Raw genomic sequence first — 13,824 nt, forward strand, 5'->3', positions numbered from 1 at the left:
TTACTTAAGATAGTAAGATAAGGTGTAGAGGCTGGTGGTAATTGCAGAAAATTCACATAAGGCACCATCTCAAAGAAGGATTTTGACAAGGTTTTGGGGACAAAATTATCACTAATAGTTTGTCTCTCAAGACTAGGCTGGGGGATAACTTACCCAACAACCCTTTATACTCTATTCAGCCTTTCTATTTTCACGTAAATGGCACGTAAATGGCCGCCATGCTCAAGCTCCTTTAGCTAGGTTACTGAGAGTCTGATCAACACCATTTAATGAGGCCCCAGCTGGTCCTGCCTAATTTACAACATTATTGTAAGGAAGGCAAGATTGACACTGTGCCACCAATCTCCCTGCGAATAGTCTAATCTCTGAGTTTATGGCCCCCATTAGGCTAGTGAGAAAGTGATGGATGCTACTGTTTTATCACTCTGTTCTCTCTCCTCCCATAGAGATATATGTTTTCCTCTTGTCCATTATGAGAATAACACTTCAACAGAGCATTAGTTTAAGCATAAAAAAATAAATACAAATAACAAGCAAACACAACCAAGATGTGTAGCACAGTCCAGTCTCAGTCAGGCTCTGATAAGGGCAGACGGGCCAACTCTCATCCCAAGCTGCAGGGAGCCCACAATTAAATTATGCTGCTGAGCAGTGCTTGCCACAACTCCAAAGTGCTGGTGCACTGTGGACTTACAGTCCTTAGTCCAGGTCCCTGGTGTCTTAGAATAGTATCCTATGCTGCATGGAGCCACCAATCAATTTATACTGCCTGCTCAGAGATTGCCCTGCCTCCAAAGTGGTAGTGCAGTGTGGACTATATAGTCCTTAGCCTAGGTCCCTGGTGTCTTAGAATAGTGTCCTGTGCCATGGGGACCCCCTTTGAATTTATGCAGCCTTTAAGTAACTTGCTCAGCCTCCAAAGTGCTGGTGCAGTGTGGACTGTGTAGTCCTTAATCTGGGTCCCTGGCATTTTAGAATAGCCTCCTGTGCATGGGGAGCCCTCAATCAATTTATGTGGCCTGCATCGAGCTTGCCCCACCTCCAAAGTGCTAGTGCAGTGTAAACTATGTTTTCTGGGCCCCCAGCACCATAAAATAGCATTCTACACTGCAAGGAGTTCACATGAAATTTATGTGGCCTGCATGGAGCTTACACCTTTCCGAAGTGCTGGTGCAATGTGGACTATATGGTCCTTAGTATGGGCCCCTGGCATCTTAGAATAGTTTCTCATGCCTTAGGGAGACGTCAATCAGCTTGCCCGTCTCAAAAGTGCTGGTGGAGTGAGGACTATGTAGTCCTCAGTCCATGTCCCTGGCGCCTTAGACTATCATCCGGTGCCACAGGGAGCAATTTATGAGATCTTAAAATAGCGTCTAGATGAGCTAGTCATTATTCCAGCATTAAGGAATGAAATTAGGGTAAATGAGAAATGAAGAGAAATACTCCTGGCGTACCTCCCTTTGGAATTCCTATATTGTCAGCATAAAGCTTAACCTATTCCAAAATGGCAGCCATTGGTTGCATAGCTTCACCCTCTTTCTACTTTAGATTAGTTCATGGAGTTCCAAAGAGTGTGCACTGAGGAGTCCCCAGGGCAATGGGCGACCCTCTTGCAGGTCTGGTCAGCAGCAGGGAGCTGCAGCAGGTGGTGGCCTGAGTGGTGATACACCCTCTTTATTATCCTAAGTGCCCGTCATCTCTATTATCATAGGAGCAGCTTATTGTCACAAGGCTGGCTGGTTCCCAGACAGAGAGGGAACTCTGCAGCTCTACAGGCAGGGACACACATTACTGGTCAGGGTAGGAAAGGTGACTTTTCAACCCTATTCCTGGGCCTGTGTGAGGGTTGGCATTTGCTATCCTGACACTGTCAAATGCCCTCAGGAGTACTTGTCATTGGGCCTCTCCATCACAGGCTCTGAGACACCCCGCAACTCTGCTGCAAAGACAAAGAGTGGTATAATCCAGTGAAGACAACAACTGAGAAGAAGGACCAGCTGGAAGACAGAAGACTCCTGAATTTTGCTAAGCATCCTATGAAAGCACTCTCTAGGAGTTACATGGCTAACCTCTTATTTGCCTGCACTAGGGACAGAAAAAGTATAATGTCTCTAAGAGGGCACAGCAGACCACGGAGAACTGGACCCTACAAGAGAGAACTGGTGCCTAGAAGCCTGACCTGGAGACCTAAAGCCTGTTGGATTGACGAGGTGGAATTTGGCTAGCAGGTGGAGGAAACTGGTGCTCAGTATCTTTTTTCCACCGCTGGAGGACAGACAGGGCACTGAGACTTGCCCAAGGCTTAATTAGCTGTGATGTATTTCTATTTGAATGGGACATTTAGGCCTGTAAAAATGGTTTATTTTTACAGATAGAATTTACAATTTAAATCTGTACAGCCAGGTTATTGGTGGCAGTCCTGAAGACATAGTTTCCATTGTCACTTTAGTATTGGCACTTGTGACATATAACTTACAGGCCCTAGGTACACTTTCTTCCATATGGTATGGACTTTTAGATACGGTAAATATGGCAATTTAGATTGTAGCCGATTTCTACATGTTTCGAGGGTCAGAGCACGTGCAGTGGGACCCGATTAGCAGACTACCACTGCACTGACCCAAAACAACTGCAGTCTAGTCCAAAAACTGAAGGTGATCATGCACAAAGTGGTATTTTCTTAGAGGCTGAAAAATAGTCCCATAATTCCCTGACCTTACAATCACTGAGGTGCACACCCACTTGCCATACCCAAACCTTCCCTATTACTACATGTAAGTCACCCCTAAAGTAAGCCCAAGGCAGCCCCATTGGTAGTGTGCAGTGTATTTAAAAGGCAGTGCATGTACTGGTGTGTTTTACATGTCTTGATAGTGAAATACTGTTACGTTTGGTTTTCACTGTTGCAAGACCTATCTCTCCTATAGAGCAACCTGGGGATTGCCTTGAAATATCATGTAAGTGTAACTTACCTTTGGGAGCAAATAGGGATGTGGGATTTGGGGTCTCTGAACTGACAGTTTAAAAATACATCATTTGGTTAAGTTGGTTTTTGAATTGTAAGTTTGAAAATGTCACTTTTAGAAAGTGTACATTTTCTTGCTTAATCATTGTGTGCCTCTGCTTGTCTGCTGAATACATTTCTGAATCAGTTTGACAGCTGGGCTCTAAACAGTCACACAAAGGGAGTTGAGCTGTGCTCTGCATATCCTAGTGGCCCATCACCGGGCTAATGGGTCTTCCCTAGCTAGAGTGGTGAGAGGAGCTGACACACCTGAATAGGGTTTTGTCTGTCCTAAAACAAAGCAGTCTCCAACTTCCTGGAGGGTGTCTGGGGCCAAAGCAGGGAAGGGCAGTGTCTTGTGTACTACAAAGCCTTCTCTTGGAAGTTTACCTACTTCAAAGACAGAAATGGGAATAAGTACTGGACCTCTCACACTACGGAGTTAGAACACTTCTGGACTGAACAAATTCTGCCAGGAAGAAGACCTGGATGCTGTAGGAGCAACTGTCACTCTACTTGTTGCTTTGTTGTGCTGTCCTGCTGCTTGCTACTTCTGTCTTGGGAGTGAAAGGACTGGACTTGGCTTTCTACATCCTGCTTTCCAGGGTTTGCCAAGAGCTTGAACTGAGCTTGCCCCTGTTCAGAAATCTCAGGGTGTTCGAAAGGGGGTCTTTAGTTGGCAGTCAGGCCACAACCCTGTCCAAGCAAGGATCCTCACTCTAGTTAGGGCAAAGGAGAAACACACCTGGTTATCCCCCGCCCACCCCCTTGGTAGCTTGGCACGAGCAGAAAGGCTTATCCCAGAAGCAATGTGTAAAGTATTGTACGAACACACACAATAATACAGAGAAACACTACAAAATGGACAACACAGAGGTTTAGAAATATAGTAAATATGAATCTAAGTAGACAAGACCAAATACAATAAAGAACCACCATACACAATACAAAATATGAATTTAGCAATTAAAAATTAAAAAAATAGTACCTAGAAGCACCAAAGTTGCAATTTGATATTAAGCGGCTTTGTGATGGAGTCGTTTCCCACAATGCAACACCGCAGGTTCCGTTTACGGAGTCACATGAACCCCAGGGTACAGTACCTTAGCAAAAGTGTGGAAAACAGATCAGTGCATGGAGTTGGGGAGCGAGGTGTCGTTGGATCCAAAGCTGCGTCCATTCCGGTGCTACGAGGCGAAGGAGCAGAGGCGTCAAGAAGAGACAGTTGAGTCCTTGCTGCAGAGCGGTGGGGGTGAGGTGGCATCAGATGTGATGAGTCGGTCCCTGGGCACCTCTAGCAAAGTCGAAAGTCTGGCAAAGTCACAATGTTGCAGAGCTACCTCACAGGATTGCAGTCACGTCACAGGTACTTCGATGGAGTCAGGTGTCACGTACGTCGGTGCTATGACACTCCGATCTTACAATTGTTTTGGCATATCAGTGGCGAAGGTGACGCAGGGCCTACGATGCCGGCGGGGTCATTGCACTTCTGTGTGGTCCACAGCTTCAGGTGCAGGTGGCGTCACATGTTCTGTGCAGTGGCGCCCTTGCGAAGAAACACAGCCTTGTCAGGCGTTGTTTCACAGGATTTTACGAGAAATGCACTCTCAGGGGCCTAGGAACTGGAATGACACCTTCTGACAAGCTAGAGTCCACAACATGCAGACTCACAGAGTGGTTGGTGAAGCCTTTGCTGTCGTAGAGGATTCAAAAACAGGAGGCAAACTCAGTCCAAGTCCTTGGAGATTTTTCCCAAACAGGAATATACCACAAAGTTCAGTCTTTGTCACCTTTCCCAGGCAGAAGCAGCAACTGCAGGATAGCCCAAAAAAAAGCACAGTCACAGGCCGGGGCAGCAGTTCTCCTGAGCTCTTTGGCTCTTCTCCTTGGCAGTGGTTCCTCTTGGTTCCAGAAGCAAATCTTGAAGAAATCTAAAGTCTGGGGTTTTGGGTCCAATACTTAACCCCCTTTCTGCCTTTGAAGTTGCCCAACTTCAAAGTCTCTATTGTTTACAGTATCCTGTCTTGCCCAGGCCAAGCCCCAGACACACACCAGGGGGTTGGAGATTGCATCATGTGAGTGCAGGCACAGCCATTCAGGTGTAAGTGACCCCTCCTCCCTCCAATCTAGCCCAGATGGCTGGCTCATCAGGATATGCAGGCTACAACCCAGCTCTCTTTTTGTCACTATATAGAAGAGATTCACAAACAGCCCAACTATCAGTTTGATCAAGACAGGGAATCCACAAACAGGCAGAGTCACAAAATGATTTAAGCAAGAAAATGGCTACTTTCCAAAAGTGGCATTTTCAAACTTTCAATCTAAAAACCAACTTCACTAAAAGATGTATTTTGAAATTGTGAGTTCAGAGACACAAACCTCTATATCTCTGTCTGCTTTCAGAGGGAAACTGCATTTTAAGAATATCTAAAGGCAGCCCCCATGTTAACATGTGAGAGAGAGAGGCCCTGCAACAATGAAAACTACATTTGGCAGTATTTACAACACATCAGTACAAGTCCTGCCTTTAACATACACTTCACCCTGCCCATGGGGCTACATAGGGCCTCCCTTAGGGGTTCCTTACATGTATAAAAGGGAAGGTTGAGGCCTGGCAAGTGAGTACACTTACCAAGTCAAATTGGCAGTTAAAAATATAAAACAGTTATTTGGAATCCTTAATAGCACCATTAAATGCTTGTGTGCTCTATTTCCATTTTTATGCAGCAAACGCAAATAATTATCTTTGCACCTAATGTACCCAAGAATGCTGTGGGGCAGTGTTATAGACACTGGAGATGGGTTCTACACTTGATATGGGATCTGCATTTTTCGATGAGTGACAATAACCTGCTGCTACATGGCTAAAAAATTAAAGTAACAGTGGTAGGTATGCCTCACCTTCCAGAAGACCCCTAAAACCAGCCAGTTCTGTCTACATTGCACGACCATAAGCAAGACAAATGAAATACTAGGCATGCAGCGGATCTCTGTTCATAGTATGAACTCCCATGTATAAGTAAAATTACCATGTGAATTCATCACGATGGCTCCCTTTCTTCACCAACGAAAATAACATTGTGCTGAGTCCTGACATCAATTTGTCGTTGAACTATGCACATACATAATATGGCGGCACACATATGTGCATCAATATTCAGTTTCAGTCTACTCAAGATAATGCTGATAATTAGAAATTTTGTAGGACCAAAGGGTATTAACTGTTAAGTTAGTAGAAAACCCCCACTGACTTCTAGTTGTGAAATATTTCGATTCTAAAATGACCGCAAAATAATTTTTTTAGTTGCCATTCTAAATCTGCAAAGGAAACTCATGCTCTACTTTCATGCAAGTGCCCTCCTATCAATGGACCACTTTGTCATGAAATGCTGAACCAGATGTTCAAATAGAAGTAAGCAGATAAACAAATTGGATGCAAAATGGCTTTGGAAAAAAAAGTGCATTTGAAAAGGCAATGCTTGTTTTTCATTTCCACACATACAGGTACCTGACTATGAAGCAGTTGGTACAGCATTAGAAACCTGGGCACATATTTATGAAAAATTCAGCATGATTTTTAACGCGAGCTACTGTCATTCCCTACTACCTTCCGTGTGCCATATTTTTTAACAAACACACAATGGCACTAAGGAATGGTTAGCGTAAAAAAAAATGACACTAATTAACCATTGCAACAAAAAATTACTCTAATGCTGCAAAAGTGGCACTACACCGTTTATTTCTGATGCAAAACAGTTTGTGTCATTTTTAACCGCATTAGCATTAAAAAAATGTACAAGCAAGAAGAAAACAAGATGGAGATTGCAGATCAGGAGAGACCTTAAGGAGACCCCAGTCACCCAAGTACCAGCCAGGAGGGACCAGCAAAGTCCCAGGATAAGGAGAAGAGGAAGCAGAAGTGTTGCATTAGTGAGGAGGAGCATGACATCCTGGTCAGAGAGATGACGAAGCACCAACACTAACTCTTCTTCACCTCCAAATTGCCAGTCGGTAGGAGAGATGCCATATGGCAGCAATAATAGACAAAGTAGTCTCACTGCCCTTCTCATGTGTGCTGCACCTTTCAGCACACATTGAAATGCCACCTTAACAAAAATAGCTTGTACATGTTAAGGAAGGGACACCTTCCTGCACATAAACAATGTACCCCCACAATGTAGGCACTCATTCATCATGCTGCAGAAATCCCTGCTTTGGTGCAGGGACAACAAATATGTGCTGGCACAGGTGGAATTGCAGAGGTGTACCATATTCCAGTAAACATGTCACACCCCTATTTTTCTAAACTGGTGCAGCGTTGTGCAGCAAATATTGCTGCTGCACTGAGCTGTGCCATATGAAAATAAATCAGGCCTAAAGTGTGCAACGTGTGGAATGCAAACATCACAGGGTGAACCCAAAACAACTTTCACACAGCTCCATGCGCCATGTGGGAATGGCCACAAAATTAAAAACATACAACACCTGAGGCATGTGTGCAGCTCTATAAGTAGCTGTATTTTCACCATCTGACAAGATAGAGGGGGTCATTCCGACCTCAGCGGTAAAAGTCGCTTACCACCGGCCAGAAGGCCGCCATAACAACGCCGCGGCCGCGGTAAACCGCCACGGTCATTCTGACCCGCAACTGGCAAACCGCCAAAAACCCGACATCCACAATATTCCGCCACACCAAAGGTCAGCGGGAAACTGGCTACGACCACAATTGTGAGTGAAGGACAGAGAGAGAGAGCGCAGCATAGAGTACACCATCACACAGAGGCAATTCACAACATCACCCACACACTTTCCACGCACAAAACACCATACACCACCACACTCACCACACTCAACAACACATACACCACCCCTCACCTCATCCACACCACCCCATGGCACCCCAAAGACACCCCAGGTTCTCTGACGCAGAACTCAGGGTCATGGTGGAGGAAATAGTACGTGTAGAGCCCCAGCTCTTCGGGGCACAGGTGCAGCACACCACCATTGCCAGGAAGATGGAGCTATGGCAACGAATAGTGGACAGGGTCAACGCTGTGGGACAGCATCCACGCAATCGGGACGACATCAGGAAGCGGTGGAAGGACCTACGGGGGAAGGTGCGTTCCATGGTATCAAGGCACAACATTGCGGTGCAGAAGACTGGCGGCGGACCCCCTCCTACTCCCCCAGAATTCACAGCATGGGAGGAGGAAGTCTTGCACATCCTGCATCCTGAGGGCCTCGCAGGAGTAGGCGGAGGAATGGACTCTGGTAAGGCAAATCTTCACTACTTCATTCCCCCCACCTCACCTGCATGCCAAATCATACCCCCACCCTCAACCCCCACCCCCATCACACCGACTCCTTGCTAATGGCTCACCATCACAACCCACCCATCCCAAAACCCAGCCCTGCATGCCTCCCCAAAGCATGGACATCCATCCCCAAAGCATGCCCACTGCACACACCCATCACCCCCACAAGCCACCGTCACAACAGCCCCCACAAGGGAATGCCAGCACTGTGGGACACGGCCACCCACCCATTACACAAAATGCCACACACAGAAGCAATAACCATACTCTTATACCCCTGCAGGACCCGAACGCCACCACACAGCCACGGAGGGTCCAGAGATGTCCATCCCACCCCCAGAAGAGGCCCCCAGTGATGACAGCAGCTCTGTCTCCCTGGACCCTGATGACCAGCCCGGCCCATCAGGGACCTCGGGACAGTCGGTTCCCCACAGACAGCCACAGGCTATACCAGACCTAACCCCCTCTGGGAACACCAGCACAGCTCCCACCCAGCGGGCCCATGCCTCTGTCTCCAGGACACGTCAATCAGCGGTGTGTCCACCACTACAGGGCACCCAGGTTGACCCACCACCCCAACAACAACAGGGACCTGGGGGCAGTGGTAGTGGGCACACCGTCCAGGGGACAGAGGCCCAGGGAAACAGGGGAACTGGGAGGGCTGCTGTGCGACAGGGGGGGGACAGGCCCAGGGAACCGACTCTCCAAGAGGCCCTCTCCTCCATCATGGGAGCATACCACCGCTCCCAGGAGACGATGGCTACGGTACTGGCCAGGTTCCAGGAGATCCAGGTCATGCAGGAGGAACAGTACATGGGGTTCAGAGAGGAACTGAGGAACATTAGTTCCGCAATGGGGACCATCGTCGTGGCCCTAACCCAGATAGTCACCACATTGTGGGACCATGTGGCACCACAAAGGGCCCCTGTCACTAGCCTGGACCAGGAACAGCCTACCACCTCTGCCGGCACTAGTGGACAGGAGGCCCCCACACAACGACGGGCCACCAGAACCCCACCTCCTGCAGAAGAAGAACCACCCCGCAAGCGGAACCTGAGATCTCACAAGAAGACAGAGTAGGATTGCAAGACCCCCGCCAGCAAACGATACCCCCTGATGTCATCCCACTGTCCCACATTGTCACCCCGTCCAACCTTGAACTGCCCCTGCTCCATCCTTCCACAGGCATATGGACAATGCACCTGTGCGACTGAGAACTGGACTCTGCCATGGACATTACTCCACCATCACCCATCCCCGTTTTACAATCATGTCCCATAAATTTAGCACTTGAATAAAATCACTTTTTGCACTTAAAAATCTGGAGTCTGCATGTAATTTGAACAAATGTATTAGACATAAAGGTGCCAAAATTTTCAGTTACATTGTGATGACAACATACCACTGTCACACAGCTGTAGTAAATGGGCAAACAAAGCAGAGGTCACGCAGTGGGGCCCACAGCTCTGAAAACGGAAGGGAAAGTCACAACTCAGTTAACAGGAACTGTGGGGGAACTCAGACAGTAGAGACGCAGGAGACTTTAAGTAAATGTAAAATGGCGGGGTTGAGTCGTACCTGTGTGCTACTGAAAATACTGTTGTATCACTGTGTCCCTGTTGTCTCTGTCGTCCCCGTCGTCCTCCTCCTCTTCACTCTCCACAGGCTCCACAGCTGCTACAACACCACCATCTGGACCATCCTCCTGCAGGAAAGGCACCTGGCGTTGCAAAGCCAGGTTGTGAAGCATACAGCAGGCCACAATGATATGGCACACCTTCTTTGGTGAGTACATTAGGGATCCCCCTGTCATATGCAGGCACCTAAACCTGGCCTTCAGGAGGCCAAAGTTTATTTCTATAATCCTCCTAGTTCACCCATTGGCCTCATTGTAGCGTTCCTCTGCCCTTGTCCTGGGATTCCTCACTGGGGTAAGTAGCCACGACAGGTTGGGGTAACCAGAGTCACCTATTAGCCACACACGGTGTCTCTGTAGCTGTTCCATCACATAAGGGATGCTGCTATTTCGCATGATGTACGCGTCATGCACTGACCCAGGGAACTTGGCATTTACATGGGAGATGTACTGGTCAGCCAAACAGACCACCTGGACATTCATAGAATGATAACTTTTTCTGTTCCTGTACACCTGCTCACTGCCACTGTGGGGAACCAAGGCCACATGTGTCCCATCAATGGCCCCAATGATGTTGGGGATATGTCCAAGGGCATAGAAATCACCCTTCACTGTAGCCAAATCGCCCACCTCAGGGAAAACAATGTAGCTCCGCGTGTGTTTCATCAGGGCAGACAACACTCTGGACAAAATCTTAGAAAACATAGGCTAAAACATCCCAGATGATATGGCCACTGTTGTTTGGAATGATCCACTTGCCAAAAAATGGAGTACTGACAGAACCTGCACCAGAGGGGGAATCCCTGTGGGTTGGCGAATGGGGGACATCAGGTCTGGCTCCAGCTGGGCACACAGTTCCTGTATAGTGGCTCGGTCAAGTCTGTATGTCAGTATGACATGTCGTTCTTCCATTGTCGACAGGTCCTCCAGCGGTCTCTACACGGGAGGATTCCTCCATCTCCTCGCAAGTCCCAGCGGACGGTGCCTAGGAAGGACAACATGGAGCACAGAGTCAAGCAACCCACAGGTACGTAACCACAGCTTGCACAGTACACGATTCGCTATGCATTGAATGGCTTGTATGAGTGGCAATGCAAGGCCTAGGCCTGTGTGACGCCGTAGAAATTCAGCCATGTGGGCCCTTGAAATGGCGGCTGCCTGACCTGTGAAGTGTGACAATGGGATGTGAGGTCAATGCGCTGGCGTGGCACACCGTGGCGGTAGGCGGTCGAAGACCGCGGCGCAAAGCAGCATTGGTTAACATAGAACCCTATGGGTCTCAGGAGCCAATGACGATGTGCGCCGGCGGTCGCGGTACGCACCGCCGCGGTACGCACCGCCGCGGGAGTGACCGCCATTTTCTAACTGCTTAATCACTCGAGACCTGATCATCCACAGGAGAGGACATATACTGCAAGTGCTGCTGTGAACTCGGTCTGGAAGAGACAATGGCTGCTGCGACTGGGGAAAGGGCCCCTGCCTTCACATCTGAGGAATTGGATAAACTCGTTGATGGGGTCCTCCCCCAGTATGCGCTACTCTACTGTCCTCCAGACCAACAGGTAAGTACACTGGGAGCACGTAGTATGGGCTATGCCTGTGTTGAGTGGGGTGGATGTAAGATGGTAGGGAGGCGAGCGAATGAGGATAGCAACGCACGACAGATGAGAGCATGTGCCACATGGCAAGGTTGGGGAGGGGGAGCCACTCACATTGACCATGCAGAAAAGTGATGATATTTCTTTTTCCACCCTGTCCATGTCACATAGGTCAGCGCCCATCAGAAGATCGACATTTGGCGTGCCATCGCCAAGGACGTCCGGGCCCTGGGGGTCCACAACAGATGGGGCACCCACTGCCGCAAGAGGTGGGAGGACATCCGCCGCAGGAGCAGAAAGACCGCCGAGGCTCTGCTGGGGATGGCATCCCAACGTAGGAGGGGTGCCAGTCGTCAATTGACCCCCCTGATGTCCCGAACCCTGGCGGTGGCCTACCCCGATTTGGATGGGCGCGTGAGGACATCACAGCAGACACAAGGCGGTGAGTATCAGCACATTCTGCTATATTAGCGCACAGTGGAGGCGTCTGGGTGGGGGAGGAGGGCTGTGGCTATCTCTAGGCCAGGGCGGTATCTGTAGGCTAGGCCCCTCCATTAGACATGGCCCTGTGCCCCCGCGCCCCACCTCTGTAGGGTGCTAAGTACAGCTATCCATGGCCTGGGCTCACCTATGTGTGCATTTGTCGTCCATAGACTTGTAGGCCAAGTCACAATAATTGAGTAGTGTACCCCGAGTGCGCGGCATAGTGCAGGGGGCTTATGTGTCTGTCCTCTCCGCCAACGGTGCCGCCAATGCATGCACTCAACATGTCTTTCTTTCTTCTCTCCCCCCCTTATTTCTTGGTTTTCCTGCTCATGTGTGCATTAGCATCATCAGGTGGAGGAGAAGTGGCATCGGCGCACGAGGGAGCTGCATCTCACATGGGCCCGGAGGGCCCTGCAACCGACTCGGACTTAACCAGTGAGACGGAGGGCGAGGGGGGCTCCACAACGGGGACCCGTGGAGACGTCAGCGACACCGACACGTCCTCGGAAGTGAGCTCCCTTGTGGTGGCGGCAACATCCGTGCCCACCGCTACAACAGGTACAGCCGCCACCCAGCGCACCAGCTCCGCCCTCCCAGCAGCCCCTCAGCTTTCACTCCGTGCCCGCTCGGCCAGGAAGCCGGCCATCTCCTTCGCCCCTGGCACCTCAGGTCCTGCCCCAGTTACCCCTGCTGCCCTCAGTGAGGAGGTCATTGACCTCCTCCGGACGCTCATTGTTGGGCAGTCTACCCCTTTGAATGCCATCCAGGGGGTGGAAAGGGAGGTGCATCGGAGCAATGCATACCTGGAGGGCATTCATTCGGGTCAGGCTGCCCATCAGCGATCGTTCAACGCTCTGGCCTCAGCACTGACGGCAGCAATTGTCCCTGTGTCTAGCCTCCCCCCTCCAACTTCCCCAACCCAGTCCCACTCCCCTGTTCCTCTGCCTATCCCAGACACACCTACAGACCAGCCTGCACACACATCAACACCCAAGGGCAGCTCATCCAGACATAAGCACCACAGATCACACAAGCATTCACCCAAGCAACATCTACATGCAGACACAGCAACACCCACTGCCTCCACTGTGTCCCCCTCCTCCTCGTCTCCCTCCTCCCTCCCTGTGACGTCTCCATTCACACCTGCATGCACACCACCATCAGCCAGTACGTCCATCACCACCACACCCACCAGAACAGTCCGCACACGTGCAGTCACCACCCCCACTACCATTTACACGTCCCCTGTGTCCTCTCCCAGTGTGTCTGTCACCCCCTTTTCCAAACCACACAAACGCAGGCAGCCACCCACCCAACAGCCATCCACCTCACGACAGCCTCCGTCACAAGCACCTGCACCCAAAGACAGCACACTTGACTCTCCTACAACCACATCCTCTTCCTCCACTCCCATACCCACTACAACTACCCGTCCCTGTCTTTCGAAATTGATTTTCCTTTCCAACCTTGACCTCTTTCCAACAACTGACCCACCCCCTCCATCTCGTAAGAGTCCAACCAGCACCTCAGCCACCACAAGCCCTGCACCTACTAGGACCATCGTTCAGGGCTATTGGAGTCCACCAGCTCCTAGGGCAGGAACATCGGCCAGCAGCAAGGGGACAGCCAGCCCACCCCCTGGGAAAAGAAGCAAAAAAGTCAAGGGCCGGCGCCACAGGCCTGAGACGGCTGCCCCCAATGAAAACCAGCCTTGCACCGTCACCTGGCCCATCCACCAAGGGAGGCAAGGGCCCCAGAGATTCTTCCAAGGAGGGCAAGGGCCCC

Source organism: Pleurodeles waltl, chromosome 8 (genome assembly GCF_031143425.1).
Source record: "Pleurodeles waltl isolate 20211129_DDA chromosome 8, aPleWal1.hap1.20221129, whole genome shotgun sequence".
Lineage (NCBI taxonomy): Eukaryota > Metazoa > Chordata > Amphibia > Caudata > Salamandridae > Pleurodeles > Pleurodeles waltl.